Here is a 17034-nt window from a genome sequence, read left to right as displayed (position 1 = left end):
ACGCCGCACTGTCTGAGGAAGGCGGAAGCAGATGAGTAGGAGGTGAAGATATGCACTGGGCATGCCCATGATTCCCAGGCCCGCATTGTGACAAAATCAGAAGACACTGCGGGGCGGGATCTCGTGCAGCGCGTACGCACAGGCGCAGTCAGCCAGACATCAAATGATGTCAGAAGAAGGGCAGTGCTAACAGCGCATGCCCAAGGTTAAACATAACAGTGCAGGCTCCGGGACAGATTCAAAGAACGCTGAGGAGGCGGCGCTCGGCGCCATGGGGGCATGAATAATGGCAGTGCTGCGTCTCATCGTGAAGGAAAGTCCCACCTCCGGGACGGTTTCAAGGTATGAGGGGACACATATTTTATAAGTGTTACGTGCAGCGTCTGCAAGGAGCATAACTAAAAGAGCCACCTGTTCCTTGTGCAGCATTAGTGCTGCACAAGTTGGCTCTTTCAGTTACAAACGCCTGGGGAAGGGGGGGGGGAGGGGGGCGGGTCCCTTTAATTGCTGTTATTGTGCCAGCGTGGCTTTTGCTGGACAAATTGCTGACTACATAGCAGGGGAACAGCTGGCTTTACTGAACCCCACTGACACATGAGCTAGTGTTTTTTTCTGTGCAGCCAGCACTTCCGGGCAACAACTGACAGTGTTGAAGCCCAGGGAATCCAGGAGGAGCAGAGTGTAGGCCGAACCCTGCACTGGAGGCAGGTAAATGTCTGTTATTGTGCCAGCGTGGCTTTTGCTGGACACGTTGCCGGCTACACAGCAGGGGAACAGCTGGCGTTGCTGAACCCCATTGACACGTGAGCGAGTGTTTTTTTTCTGTGCAGCCAGCACTTCCGGGCAACAACTGACAGTGTTGAAGTCCAGGGAATCCAGGAGGAGCAGAGTGTAGGCTGAAGCCTGCACTGGAGGCAGGTAAATGTCTGTTATTGTGCCAGCGTGGCTTTTGCTGGACACGGTGCCGGCTAAACAGCAGGGGAACAGCTGGCGTTGCTGAACCCCACTGACACGTGAGTGAGTGTTTTTTTCTGTGCAGCCAGCACAACAACTGACAGTGTTGAAGCCCAGGGACAGCAGGAGGAGCAGATTTGAGGTTTTGCCAGATACACAGCTGGGAATCAGCTGACGTTACTGAAACCCAATAACACGGCAGCAAGTGTTAACTGTGCAGCCAGCACTTCCAGGCACCAACTGGCGGTGTTAGAGCCCAGGGACAGCAGGAGGAGCAGATATGAGGTATTGCCACACACACAGCTGGGGAACAGCTGATGTTACTGAACCCCAATAACAGAGGAGCGACTGTTGACTGTGCGGACAGCACTTCCAGGCACCAACTGGCGGTGTTATAGCCCAGTGACAGCAGGAGGAGCAGATATGAGGTATTGCTACACACACAGCTGGGGAACAGCTGACGTTACTGAACCCCAATAACAGAGAGGCGCTGCCCATCTTCTGACATCATTTGATGTCATGCTGGCTGTGCCTGTGCGGCCGCACCGCCCGAGAAACCGCCTCGCAGTGTCTTCTGATTTAGTCCCACTGTGGGGCTGGGATTCCTGGGCATGCGAAGTGCATATCTTCGCCTCTCACTACTCTCCATCCGCCTTCTTCAGAGTGTGCGGCGTCACGGCCGTGGCATGTGAATTGGGATCAGCTGACGCCACACTGTCTGTAGAAGGCGGAGGGAGAAGAGTGAGAGGCAAAGATATGCACTGCGCATGTCCAGGAATCCCAGCCCCACAGTGTGACTAAATCAGAAGACACTGCGTTGCGTGATCTCTGGCAGTGCGGCCGCACAGGCACAGCCAGCATGACATCAAATGATATCAGAAGATGGGCAGCGCTAACTGTGCATGCCCAAGGTTAAACATAACAGCGCAGGCTCCGGGACAGATGCAAACAACGCTGAGGAGGCGGCGCTCACCACCATAGGGGTATGAATGTCGGCTGTGCTACGTCTCATTGCAAAGGAAAGTTCCACTGGAGACGTTGCCGGATACACAGCAGGGGATAAGCGGACGTTACTGAAACCCAATAACACTGGGTCATGTGTTGTCTGTGCAGCTGGCACTTCTGGGCAGCAACTGGTGGTGTTGGAGCCCAGGGATTAAAGTTCAGGTGGTTGAAACATGAACACAGCACGAGACCTGGATACTGTTGGCAACCAATTATTTAATCGGTAAGAGGAGTAGCAAATTCCTGTGAGATCCAGGCCTTGTTCATTTTCAAGAAAGTAAGCCGGTCAACGTTATTGGAGGATAGTCGCATGCGACGGTCTGTTAGTACACCACCTGCAGCACTAAAGACGCGTTCCGATAATACACCGGCAGCAGGGCAAGCCAGCACCTCTAATGCATACTGGCTAAGCTCTGGCCATGTATCCAGCTTAGAGACCCAAAAGTTGAAGGGGGAAGAGCCGTCTGGGAGTACACTGAGAGTGCAAGACATGTAGTCTGTCACCATCTGATGGAAACGTCGCCTCCTGCTTACTGGATCCATCATTGATGGTGTAGACATTTGTGGCGGGCACACAAAACTTTGCCACTGTTGGAACAGACTGGTCTTGACTTGTGCTGAGCCACTGCTTCTGCTCCCTCTTTGTGCAAAGATTCCTCCACTGCCTCTACGCACAGAGCTGCTTTGTAAAGCACTAGCAGTAGCAGGCGCAGCACTTCTCTCGATTGGACTGGAGAAGATGATGGACTGCACCAGTGTGTCTTGGTACAGCCGCATTTTACACTCCCGCTGCAATGGTGGTATGAGGGTTTGCAAATTGTCCCTGTAGCGCGGATCAAGGAGGGTGTACACCCAATAATCAGCCATGGTAAGACTGTGGGCGATGCGGCGGTCGTTTCTCAGGCACTGCAGCATGAAATCAACCATGTGCTGCAGACTGCCAACTGGCCAAGAAACGCTGCCCCCTGCTTGAGGAGTGAGGTCTGCCTGCTCTGCATCACCCCACCCTCGCTCTACATACTGACTACTGGAGATTTGTGTAACTCCCTCCTCTGGAAAGATGTCTTCCTCCTCCATTGACTCCTCCTCATCCTCCTCACTAAAGGTCCCCTGCCTAGTCCTTTGTGAGGAACCACATTGCGCAGACTGTCCAGAAGCTAATGGCATTTCTGACTCCTCATCCTCAACCTCTTCCACCACCTCATCCCTTAGCACTTGCAGTGTTCTTTCAAGCAGGCAGATAAGGGGGACAGTCATGCTGACTAGTGCATCATCTGCACTCGCCATCCACGTGGATTCATCGAAGGCCCTCAAAACCTGGACAGATGTCCTTCATAGTGGCCCACTCAGTGGTTGTGAAGTCTGAATGGCGCGCACTGCGACTTTTTTGCGCCTGATGCAGCTGATACTCCATTACTACTGGCTGCTGCTCACACAACCGCTCCAACATATGTAACGTGGAATTCCACCTGGTGGGGAGGTCACATATGATGCGATGTTCCGGAAGACGGAATCGGCGCTGCAGAGTTGCAATGCGCGATCTGGCCATGCTGGAATGCCGCAAGTGAGCACACTCAAGGCGGACCTTGTGCAGCAGTGCATCAAGATCCGGATAGTCCCTCAGAAAAACTGCACAACCAAGTTGAGCACATGTGCCAGACATGGGATGTGAGTGAGGTTGCCAAGGCCCAGAGCTGCCACCAGATTTTGGCCATTGTCACACACTACCATGCCTGGCTGGAGATTCGCTGGCGCAAACCACACGTCGCTCTCAGAATTGATGGCATTCCAGAGCTCCTGCGCTGTGTGGCTTCGATTCCCCAAAGAAATTAATTTAAGTACGGCCTGTTGACATTTGGCCACAGCTGTGCTCATATCGGTTGTAACAGGTAAGCGTTCACGGGTCAAGGTGTAGGTAGACCGTAACGGATCCTGCAGCGATGATTCTGAGGAACTGGAGTATGAGAAGGAGTCAATGTGCACAGACTGGATTCCTGCAATCCTTGGCATTGGCAGTACACGTACAGCGCCACTCGCCATGTATGTACCCGGCTCCACAACATTGACCCAATGGGCAGTGAGGGAAAGGTATCGTCCTTGTCCATGGTGACTGGTCCACGCATCAGTGGTGAGGTGGACCTTGCTACTAACGGCGTTTAGTAGCGCATGTTTGATGTTTACCTCCACATGCTTTTGCAGGGCAGGGACGGCTTGCCTGCTGAAATAAAATCAGCTGGGCACATTGTATTGTGGGACTGCCAATGCCATCAAGTTACGGAAACTGTCAGTCTCCGCCAGCCTGAATGAGATCATTTCAAGTGACAGAAGTTTTGCAATGCCTGCATTCAGAGCCTGTGCTCGTGGGTGGTTTGCCGAGAATGACCGCCTTTTCTCCCATACCTGTGCTACTGATGACTGTAGACTGGGCAGGGAGTGTGAGGATGACTGGGAACGTGGTGCTGTGGGTGGAATGGACAACAGTGCCAGAGGTTCTTCCATGGCGATCCTGTGAGGAAGCCGAACCAGCAGTGTGTGAGCTGGAGGAAGAGGCAACAACACGAGCTGAAGAGGTGGTAGGTGCCGCTGTAAGTTGGCCTAGGTCTTCAGTGTGTTTTTGTAACCCCACCGCGTGCTTGGTCCGCACATGTTTCCACATGTTTGAGGTATTGAGGTTGCTGACATTTCTACCTTGTTTGATTTTCTGACGACACAGCTTGTATTTGACAAAGCAAATGTCATCTGCAACTGTGTCAAAAAAGGACCAGGCTCTGCAAGTCTTGGGAGCGCCCGCTTTGGCTTTTGGAAGAGGCATGCTCCTAATGGGTGCCGAAGTGGAGGCTACAGGCACCGCAGTCTTCCCTCTCCCTCTCCCGGCCGTTCGGGGAATCTCTTCCTCAGAGCTGCTCCCACCACCTTCCTGTTCCTCACGCCATGATGGGTCGAGGACCTCATCATCTACGCTACCCTCTTCCACCTACTGCTTCTCCTGGCTAGTCTCGGCAGCACAGTACGCACCAGAAACTGGCACCTGAGTCTCATCATCAGAGGCGTACTGAGAAGTGGTAACCGGGGGGCACTGTCCCACCCGCCTCTTCTGATTCAGAGAGACAAAGCTGTTGGGAATCACTGCATACAGCCTCTTCTTCTGATTCTCTAATGCTGCTTGGCTGGCCCCCTGTTTCCAAGCCAAGAGATACAGAGAACAGAAGTAGAGATGGTTGCTCTTCAGTGCTCTGTGCCTGAGAGGATGTGGCACTAATTGAAGTCAATGCGTTAGCTGCCATCCATCCGAGAATGGCTTCAATTTGTTCGTCCCGCAGCAGCGGGGTACGGCGAGCTCCTACAAAGCTGCGCATGAAGGTCTGCTCCCTGCTAAAACTAAGGGATGATGAGTCACCGGTGCCCGCAGCTGGCGCAGAAATCCCACGTCCTCTCCCTGCTCCACGCCCACGTGCCTTACTCCCTGCCTTCTTCATCGTGATAGACTGATAAAGATAGGCAGAAAAGTACTAACGGCTTAGTATGCTTATTCCTGAACAGCTGCTAACAGGTATAAGAAACACTTATTTTATGGAGTGTGGACTTATTATGAGCTTATGTGGCCTACACAACAGTAAAGTGGAGTGTTTGGTGAACTTTGGGTTTGTTTCGCAGAACAGACACTACAGAGTGAGCGCAGTACTCACACACAGACCGTGCAGACAGCTGTGAACGGCGCTGCAAGGCCAAGAAAAGCTCCTCTATCTAATCCTATATAGTGTTTTTCCACAATCTAGTGGGATACGGATGGAAAGACACTAATAGGATATTTTAGGAAAAATGTGCAGCTGGCTGCAGCACTAAGTGCAATTTAGAACAATGGATTCAGCTGTATGAGGCAGTGACGCACCCTGAGCTGACCACAACCAGCTGTGGCTGCGGACAGACTACAAAGCGAGATGCACTCACACACAGACCGTGCAGACAGCCGCGAACGGCGCTGCAAGGCCAAGAAAAGCTCCTCTATCTAATCCTATATAGTGTTTTTCCACAATCTAGTGGGATACGGATGGAAAGACACTAATAGGATATTTTAGGAAAAATGTGCAGCTGGCTGCAGCACTAAGTGCAATTTAGAACAATGGATTCAGCTGTATGAGGCAGTGACGCACCCTGAGCTGACCACAACCAGCTGTGGCTGCGGACAGACTACAAAGCGAGATGCACTCACACACAGACCGTGCAGACAGCCGCGAACGGCGCTGCAAGGCCAAGAAAAGCTCCTCTATCTAATCCTATATAGTGTTTTTCCACAATCTAGTGGGATACGGATGGAAAGACACTAATAGGATATTTTAGGAAAAATGTGCAGCTGGCTGCAGCACTAATTGCAATTTAGGACAATGGATTCAGCAGTATGAGGCAGTGACGCACCCTGAGCTGAACACAACCGGCTGTGGCTGCGGACAGACTACAGAGTGAGCTGCACTCACTGTTGTGAAAGGTAATTCAGTACCACAATGGACATAGAGGTCAGCGCACATACAGTGACCTGGCAATAACCCAAAAAACAAGAACGAGCTCTGAGACATGGGAACTCTGTTGACCGCAATCCCTAATCCTCTCCAACCACACTAAAGGCAGCCATGGATTGCGCCTAACGCTCCCTATGCAACTTGGCACGGCCTGAGAAACTAGCTAGCCTGAAGATAGAAAATAAGCCTACCTTGCCTCAGAGAAATACCCCAAAGGAAAAGGCAGCCCCCACATATAATGACTGTGAGTTAAGATGAAAAGACAAACGTAGAGATGAAATAGATTTAGCAAAGTGAGGCCCAACTTTCTGAACAGAGCGAGGATAGGAAAGGTAACTTTGCGGTCAACACAAAACCCTACAAAAACCACGCAAAGGGGGCAAAAAGACCCTCCGTACCGAACTAACGGCACGGAGGTACACCCTCTGCGTCCCAGAGCTTCCAGCAAGCAGAAAAAAACAAATTGACAAGCTGGACAGAAAAAAACAGCAAACAAATAGCAAAGAGGAACTTAGCTATGCAGAGCAGCAGGCCACAGGAACGATCCAGGAGGAAACAGGTCCAATACTAGAACATTGACTGGAGGCCAGGATCAAAGCACTAGGTGGAGTTAAATAGAGCAGCACCTAACGACTTCACCACATCACCTGAGGAAGGAAACTCAGAAGCCGCAGTACCACTTTCCTCCACCAACGGAAGCTCACAGAGAGAACCAGCCGAAGTACCACTTGTGACCACAGGAGGGAGCTCTGCCACAGAATTCACAACAACTCACACAGACCATGCAGACAGCCGAGAACGGTGCTGCAAGGCCAAACAAAGCTCCTCTATCTAATCCTATAGAGTGTTTTTCCACAATCTAGCAGGATACAGATGGAAAGCCACTAATATAGCATATATTTGAAAAAATGTTCAGCAGGCTGCACTAATTGCAATTTAGGACAATGGATTCAGCAGTATGAGGCAGTGAAGCACCCTGAGCTGACCACAACCGGCTGTGGCTGTGGACATACAACAGAGCGAGCTGCACTCACACACACAGACCTTGCAGACAGCTGTGAACAGCGCTGCAAGGCAAAAGCAAGGTGAAGACACAGTGGTTGCTAAATTAGCCTGGGTTAAGCACAATGAAGCAAATCGCTATCTTTAAACTGGCCCTCAGTCAGAACACAGCGTCCTGTCCCTAACTGAATTCACAGCAGAGTTACCACAAAATGGCGGCGGTGAGTTTTACAGGGCGTTGTGACATCATTTCAGCAGCCAATCACAGCCATGCCAGTAGTTACATGCCCCCCATGCAGAACAGGATGTGCCCACACTTCAAATCATTCCTCATTGGCTGATTTAAATAAAACCAGGAGTTTGCATGATGGGAATTTCCGATTCCGGTTTCCGATATACTGAAAGTATCGGAAACTCGGTATCGGAATTCCGATACCGCAAATATCCGCCGATACCCGATACTTGCGGTATCGGAATGCTCAACACTAATGTCCAAGTATAACATACACTAATCACATGTAGTAAAAGAAAGATACATAACTAGTGACAATTACAGTATATACAAAAATTATAAAAAATGTATGTGTATATTTCTCCAACAGAAAAAATCTGAAGATTTCAAGGGGATGGTGTCAAAAAGGATTCTTGAGTAGAGCCTGGAGGTGAAAGGCTGAAAAGAACAAATATTAAAAAATATTGAGGGAGAAAGACACATAAAGGGACACAGAAGAAGGTATATTATTAGAGAAATGGCACAAAACTAATGTTATCGTTAAGGCCAGATGGCGAAAGAGTGACTAGCTTGTGGATACACCATGCTTCAAGCTGAGCAATAAGTTTTTTACAGTTACCACTCCTTGGGCCAGGGATACTGTGATCACAGCCGCAAGTGCGTAGCAAAGATTCGTCACAGTAATGTGAAATTTTAAAGTGCTTAGGAATAGGTTTAAGACTTATGGTAGTAGGTAATTCCTTTGCTGAATGGATATCTAGCACCTGTTCACATACTGTAGCACATGTTCACGAGAAGTCATACCAACATAAATATTGTTATAGGGACATGTAGCATAGCAGATGACACCAGTTGTGTTACAGTTGATAGCATAGGTGATTTTCTATTATCTAGTGCCTTTATAGTTAGCAAAATGAGTGTATTTTTCAACGTCAGGGTATGCAACACATCTGCCTTATAGTGAACTACCCCATGTAGATCCACTTGTGCCAAAAAAAGTATTCAAAGGTGTAAAAAAAATGGGTCCTGCTCACCGTCATAGACATCCTTAGGTGTTTGGAGCACCGGAAACGCTGCATCAAGATGTGGAGTACTCACTAACAGGAGAAAATCCATCTCAACGAGCTTGTGAACAAACTTCTTTCTTTATTCACTGAAAGTGCTCAGTAGGGGATAAAACAGAATCAGCCATGTAAGTTACATGATATGCCACATCAATGTTTCTCAGGTAACTGCGCAATTTTAATCATGCGAAACATGAAAGAAGTTTATTCAGAAGTCCGTTGAGCTGGATTTTCTCCTGTTTTGCGAATCAAAGGTGTCCTTTTGTAGCCACCATAGTGACTATGGAGTAACATATTTTTAATTGGGATTGTATCTTGTATACTTTATACTATCACTGTATTTACTCCTTTGTTTACTATCAAAGTACCTGCCACATAGTATTTAGCTTATATTTATCATGTACTTGATTTGTATCCTATTGCTTGTATAAACCCCTTAACGACCGCCGATACGCCTTTTAACGGCGGCAGTTAAGGGTACTTATTCCTCAACACTGCTTTTTATCGGCTCTGAGAAATAAGGGTATGGCGACCCCCCTGGAACATTTCTGAGGTCTCATCTACCAGTACATGATCAGGGCCGTTTTTTAGGGTCACCTGACACGTGATCGCGGTTATTCACCAAATAGCAGCGATCACAAAAAAAAGTCTGATTTAAAATTCATTTCTTTCTCCTCTTTTCTGATCTAACACATCAGAGAAGAGAGAAATGGAGTCCCCTGGGCCCCCCCCCCAATACTTTTGCCAACTCCAGGCCCTCCTGCTTCATCTCCTGGCCCTCCATGTCATCTTCCTGGAAAAAATGGGGGGCGCATGCACAGTGCGCCAAACGAGATCTGCTAACCAGTACTCAGCAACAATAGGGAATTTTTCCTATTGGTTCCTTTTGATCACTGTGATTGACCCTATCATAGTGATTAGAATAAAAAAAATAGTCAATCACCTCCTTAGATAAAAATTATAAAATAAAAAATTGTAATTTTTTCCATTCTTTGGAGTTAGGGTTGGGGTTCGGGTTAGGGTTGTGTTAGGGTTGGGGTCAGTGTTAGGGTTGTGGTTAGGGTTGCGGTTAGGGATGGGTTTAGAATTGGGTTGTTTTCAAAAGTAAAAAAAATGATATGATGGCTAGTATTGAGTGAAAGTGCTCACTACTTGATTTTGCATCGGATGCTCGAGTACGCACGGAGTATTGCAGATCGCAGCAAATATGACAGCAGAAATATGCCAGAAAAATAACCCCCTGCTATAGATGCTTCATTATTATTATTATTACTATGCTTCGTTATTGCTATCAATCTGACAATCGATCTGCTTCATCCTCAGGTATGTCTGCTGGCTTCACCTCAATCCCATCACCATCACCCAACTTTCCGGATCTTCCTCACCCTGCTATTCCTGGTATGTCCGCTGGCTGCACCCCCAATCCCATCACCCAACTTTCCTGATCTTCCTCACCCTGCTATTCCTAGTATGTCCACTGGCTGCACCCCCAATCTCATCACCATCACCCAACATTCCTGATCTTCCTCACCCTGCTATTCCTGGTATGTCCGCTGGCTGCACCCCCAATCCCATCACCCAACTTTCCTGATCTTCCTCACCCTGCTATTCCTAGTATGTCCACTGGCTGCACCCCCAATCTCATCACCATCACCCAACATTCCTGATCTTCCTCACCCTGCTATTCCTGGTATGTCCGCTGGCTGCACCCCCAATCCCATCACCATCACCCAACTTTCCTGATCTTGCTCACCCTGCTATTCCTAGTAGGTCTGCTGGCTGCTACTACTGCTTTTTTTTCTCCCCTGCATGTTTTCTTATTTGAATTCCTTGATGCCAATACACAGTTAACTTTATCTTTCCATTTGGATCTATTTCCCCTTGCATTTTTCCTTCTGACTTCTAATTAATCCCCTCCTATGTCTGTGACCAGTCTCCCTGCTGCTCCTCCCTCCTGATCACACCTGGCCTATTTCATGTGCACTACTTAGCTTGTTATAAATTCAGAGACACAGGTCTTTCTAGACCGTGGTCTGTCTCTAAAAGGATAACAGCAAATATGACAGCAGAAATATGCCAGAAATGAGCCAGAAGTGAACAGAAGGTAAGACTAACCTCTGTTAATAAATGTACTAAATTTCTTTCTCTTTCCACCACACTTACTCATCATGCTGACATACGCTCTAACAGTTTTGGCTCCATTACTCCTCAGCCTCATTTGCTATCCCCAAACGCCAGCACCCTCTAACCAAGTAATAATCTCTCCTTCCCTCCTGCCTCCCCACCTGACCTCCTCTGCTGACCTGCTCCTCAACCTCAGATCTCTCCTAATAAAACACAAAACAAGCCGCCCACTCTCCTTCTCCCACCTGCTCTGTCTCTCTCTGCTTCTCCTCACTGCTGGAGGTATGAGCTGTGGGGACAGCTCATACCTCCCATTACTACCCCCTCCTACCACTTCCAACCCAATATAAACACCCAAAATCCTGCCCACCTCAAATCCGTGCCCATGAAGCCCACCCCCCTGCACCCTCTCTCTGGATCACCATGGAATGCCCACGCCATCTGCAATAAACTCCATGTGATTCACGACCTCTTTATCTCTAGTAATCTTTTCTTTCTGGGCATCACCGAAACATGGCTGACATCCTCTGACACAGCCTCCCCCGCTGCACTATGTTACGGAGGCTCCACTTCACCCACACTCCTCGCCCTGGCAATAAACATGGTGGAGGAGTGGGCCTTCTCCTTTCTTCCAACTGTACCTTTAACCCAATCCAACCTCTACCCCCCTTATCTTCCCTTCTTTTGAAGTCCATACTGTCTGCATCTACTCACCCTACAACCTCCAAATGGCCATCATATACCAACCTCCCGACCACTGCCTTTATTGACCAATTCTCCACCTGGCTCCTTCACTTTCTCTCTGATGACATTCCCACCATCATCATGGGTGATTTCAACATCCCCATTGACACCCACCAGTCAGCAGCCTCCAAACTTCTCTCCCTTACTTCATCCTTTGGACTTACTCTGGGGTCCTCCTCAGCCACCACAGACGGACACACATTAGACCTTGTCTTCACCCATTTCTGCTCCTTATCTAACTTCACTACCTCCGTTCTTCCTCTATCTGACCACCATCTACTCACTTTCTCATCCCTGTCCTCCTCACCTGTCACCCATGTCCAGCAACATGCGCACCCACGCAGGAACCTCGCACACCTAGACACCCACACACTCTCTGACTCTATCCTACCACTAGCATCCATATCCTCACTACACGACACAGACACTGCCACTGCTTTCTACAATGCCACTCTTGCATCAGCTATTGACATGGTCACCCCTGTCATGCATAGCAGAGTGCAACGAACCAATAGACAGCCCTGGCACAATAACATCATTAAAAAGCTTAGGCAAGTATCCAGAATTATAAAAAATAGTAAAGGATAGCGGCGCTGTTACGTGTGGAAAAATGGACTGCAGCAGGTGAAAGCCCTATATCACAAATAGGGTAAACGGAGAATAATAAATAAAAATATATATACACACTAGAAAGGTGAATACACACCCACGCTACGTCCTACGTTGCTACCAAGAAATAACACTACTATTGTAAAAATTATTATTATTATTACTTGCTTTAATAAACCATCAAAACTATTCACCTCATTCAATTTATTAAAGCAGGTAATAATAATAATAATTTTTACAATAGTAGTGTTATTTCTTGGTAGCAACGTAGGACGTAGCGCGGGTGTGTATTCACCTTTCTAGTGTGTATATATATTTTTAAGTATCCAGAATTGCAGAACGGCGTTGGAAGAAAACACATTTGCAAGATGATTTCACTGCACTCAAACAAGCAACACTCGCATTCAAATCAGCTCTCATTTCTGCTAAACAGGCCTACATCACAACCCTCGTATTTTCCTTATCCCACAACCCCAAACAGTTGTTCAACACTTTTAACTCCCTCCTCCGCCCACGACTGCCCTCACCGAGTTCCCTAATCATTGCTGAGGACTTTGCCACGCACTTCAAAAATAAGAACGACCAAACAAGGCAAATCTTTGTCGTCAAACCACCACAACCCCTTTGTATACCAGACCAATGCCCAAACCCCATAACTTCTGTTACGGAGAAGCGGGGTCAGTGGGTGCTCTTGTCCGCTGGCCCGGCTGTCTTTAGCAAGACTGCATGGACCACGGCTCATACCACTGAACCTCCGCTCTATCTCCCAGTGGGCAATACACTACACAGACAACACAGGGTTAAGGTAAAACTGTTTACTTTATTAAACCACAGCACACAATAGCAAACAGAGCATTCCCAACATGCCTGGAATTGTATGGGTACATGGGCGCATATAAAATATCACTGCGTCTCCACGTGTTTCCAGTTGACATGATGTCAGAGCTCCCAGGGTCGCTACTCCATCTGTGGATGAACGCATAGAGAAGGGGCAATGACAAGCATAGGGAGATGACCAAGAACTGTCCATAGAGTCCATACAAGGTTCAGAGCCAGTTGACATGATGTCAGAGCTCCCAGGGTCGCTACTCCATCTGTGGATGAACGCACAGAGAAGGGGCAATGACAAGCATAGGGAGATGACCAAGAACTGTCCATAGAGTCCATACAAGGTTCAGAGCCAGTTGACATGATGTCAGAGCTCCCAGGGTCGCTACTCCATCTGTGGATGAACACACAGAGAAGGGGTAACGACAAGCATATGGAGATGACCAAGAACTGTCCATAGAGTCCATACAAGGTCCAAAGCCAGTTGACACGAGAGTTACCACCTATCTTATCGGACCATCTCCATGGAACCAGGCGACCAGCGGGTCCCAACCCTGTCTTTCTCCAAACATATCCATGGTGCAGAGATGGTCACTGGATCAGATCTGTGTCCTTCCAACGGGAGCCGAAAACCCCTAGGTTGTATCCTATAGAATCATAGACCAGTGTCCCTCGTGATGGTGCCATGATGAATTGGCTGCAGTCCATTCTTCTGTCTGTAGTGAGGTTTGCAGAATGTCTTGCTGGTAGCTCTGTGTACTTCAGTCTCCCAGGATGTGAACCCTGAGTCAATTTATACCCAAGGCATGTAAGCTATTTTTAGAATTACCCAGTGTCCTTTAGTTCAACATCAAGATATGGAAAACAATGGTGATGGGATTAAGTAGCACTATTAGCATATAAGCACATATCAATAAACAAAGCTTAACCCACTCAATGTACAGTCACTATTACAGACTTACACAGTATGTTAGATAGTATATCAGTGGGCAGTCTGTCTTTTTGACCCACCAGACATAAACACTTAAATTCACAAGCCAATATACAGATTAAAAAAAAACAGTTCTTTTGTCTATGCAAAAACATAGCTGTTTGGGTAATTAAGATACAATCTGGTTTCTTCACAACTTCCCTCACCAAAATTACTGAAGGGGAGCTTGCCCATCTTCTCTCCAAATCACAACTCACCACTTGTGCACTTGACATCCCACCTCCTCCCCAACCTCACCACCACACTAATCCCATCCCTAACCCATCTCTTCAACCTATCACTAACTTCTGGTACCTTCCCCACTGCTTTCAAACATGCCACAATCATACCTATCCTCAAAAAGCCATCACTTGACCCAAGCGCTATGTCCAGCTACCGCCCCATATCTTTGCTCCCATTTGCATCCAAACTACTTGAGCAGCACGTCCATGCTGAACTTTCCTCTCACTTTGCATCTAACTCTCTCTTCGACAACCTACAATCTGGCTTCCGCCCCCGCCATTCCACTGAGACTGCCCTGACCAAAATTATTAACTACTTACTTACAGCCAAAGCTAACAGACAATTCTCTATACTCCTCCTTCTAGACCTGTCCTCTGTCTTCGACACAGTTTACCACTGCCTCCTACTACAGATCCTCTCTTCCTTTGGGGTCAAAGACGTTGCCCTATCTTGGATCTCCTCATACCTTACCAACCGCACATTTAGCGTTTCCTACTCCCATATTACCTCTTCATCTCACCCCCTCTCTATTGGTGTCCCTCAAGGCTCTGTCCTTGGGCTCTTACTGTTTTCAATCTATACAGTCGGCCTGGGACAACTCATAAGGTTCTATGGCTTCCAGTATCATCTATATGCTGATGACACTCAGATCTACCTCTCTGGCCCAGATGTCACCTCTCTGCTCTCCAGAATCCCAGAACCAATTATCTTTCCTCCATCTCCCATATCTGATCTATCTATCAAAATAAATGATATCACACTTTCCCCTGTCCCCAAAATTCGCTGCCTCGGACTAACCCTGGATTCTGCCCTGTCCTTCAAACCGCACATCCAAGCTCTCGCCACCTCCTGTCGCCTCCAGCTCAAAAATATTTCCAGAATGTGTACGTGTCTGTCTCCGCTGCTGGTAATGTGCTGTATATGTCATAGACTCCTGTGCCCGCACAATGCAGGAACACGGCTCTTTTTCTGTTCTCCTCTTTTATATTTATTGCTTCCAGGAAATTCTCAAATCGATTTAACCATTTTCTCCAGTTATGAGAGAGATTAGTGACATCAGTCATATCAAACTGTGGGAACATGTGCAAGTATTCAGCCATGATGGAGTCTCTCAGTGGCGCTGGCGTGTGAAGCAGTAAAGCAGGGGTCAGTACTCACAGTAGCAGGTGATTCAATCCCATCCTCGTCGCCAGTTGTAATGTCCACACGGTGTAAGGAATTTAAGAGAGAGTAAGCTTTAACTGTATTTTATTCTTCTCTTTTCCTCCAGGACACAGCATAACAGCAGCATAAGATTTCCTCCTCAGGCTAGAACTGAAACAGACACTACACTCAACTCCCGCCCTCGCTTTCTTAAAGAGACAGACCTAATTCTTATACATTACAGCGTCCTTTTCTCAAGCCTCACTCCACCAAAATGCTTGTGCATGCCCTAATCATCTCCCGCCTCGACTACTGCAACATCCTCCACTGTAGCCTGCCTTCTAACACTCTCGCACCCCTCCAGTCCGTCCTTAACTCTGCTGCCCGACTTATTAATCTCTCTCCTTGCTACACTCCTGCTTCCCCTCTTTGCAAATCCCTTCACTGGCTTCCAATTTCCCAGCGTATCCAGTTTAAACTACTAACACTGACCTATAAAGCCATCCATAACCTTTCTCCTCAATATATTTCCAAACTAATCTCCAATATCTTCCCTCACGAAATCTCCGGCCCTCCCAAGACCTCCTTCTCTCCTCCACGCTTATTCGCTCCTCACCCAATCGCTTCTAAGACTTCTCCCGAATATCCCCCATCCTCTGGAATTCTGTGCCTCAACACGTCCGGATATCCACCACATTTGGATCCTTCAAAAGAAACCTGAAAACCCACCTCTTTAAAGAAGCTTACAACCTGTAATGACCACACGGCCACCTCAACACCATTGGAGCTACTGCAACCCTCAACCTACTGTCTCCTTCCCCATAATTCTGTAGAATGTAAACCTGTAAGGGCAGGGTCCTCTTCCCTCTATATCAGTCTGATATTGTTAGTTTTGTTTACTGTAAGTGATATTTGTATTTTGATATGTAATATGATCGGAAAACGATCACCAAATATAAATTTGCCACGAATATGGTACACTTCGGATTCGTGATCGTTAACACAAGCATTTTTCTTAAAATCGGAAAAAGTCGGTAACATTCGGTAAAAGATAGAATAAAAGCCGGCAATTCATGTGCTGTGTTCAGTAAAATCACAGCGTGACAGGTTAGAATAGATAGAAGAGATATATACACATAGAATACATATCTATATATAGATGTCAGTGACACACACACACATATATATGTATATATTAGATAGATAGATAGATAGATAGATAGATAGATAGATAGATAGATACGCCGGCAATTCAGCAGCCGTGTAGTGTAAAATCAATGCAGGAGCCGACAGGATAGAAGAGATGGATTACACACAGTAAATACAAATAGAATTGGTAGATATATAGATGTCAGTGACAAATACAATTGGTACAGTGTGTGGACAGCTTATTGTACATGTATTTAATTAATAAAAGATTATTTTTCTGAAAAAAATGGCGTGGCTCCCACATAATTTTTGTAACTAGCAGAGGGAAAGCCGACAGCTGGGGTCCGAAGCTTATAGCCTGGGAAGGGGGTAAGACCCATGGAGTTTTCCAGGCTATTAATATCAGCTCACAGCTGTATACTTAGCCTTTACTGGCTATTAAAATGCGTGACC

Source organism: Ranitomeya imitator, chromosome 3, assembly GCF_032444005.1.
Source record: "Ranitomeya imitator isolate aRanImi1 chromosome 3, aRanImi1.pri, whole genome shotgun sequence".
Classification (NCBI taxonomy): Eukaryota; Metazoa; Chordata; class Amphibia; order Anura; family Dendrobatidae; genus Ranitomeya; species Ranitomeya imitator.
This window is presented reverse-complemented; position numbering follows the sequence as displayed.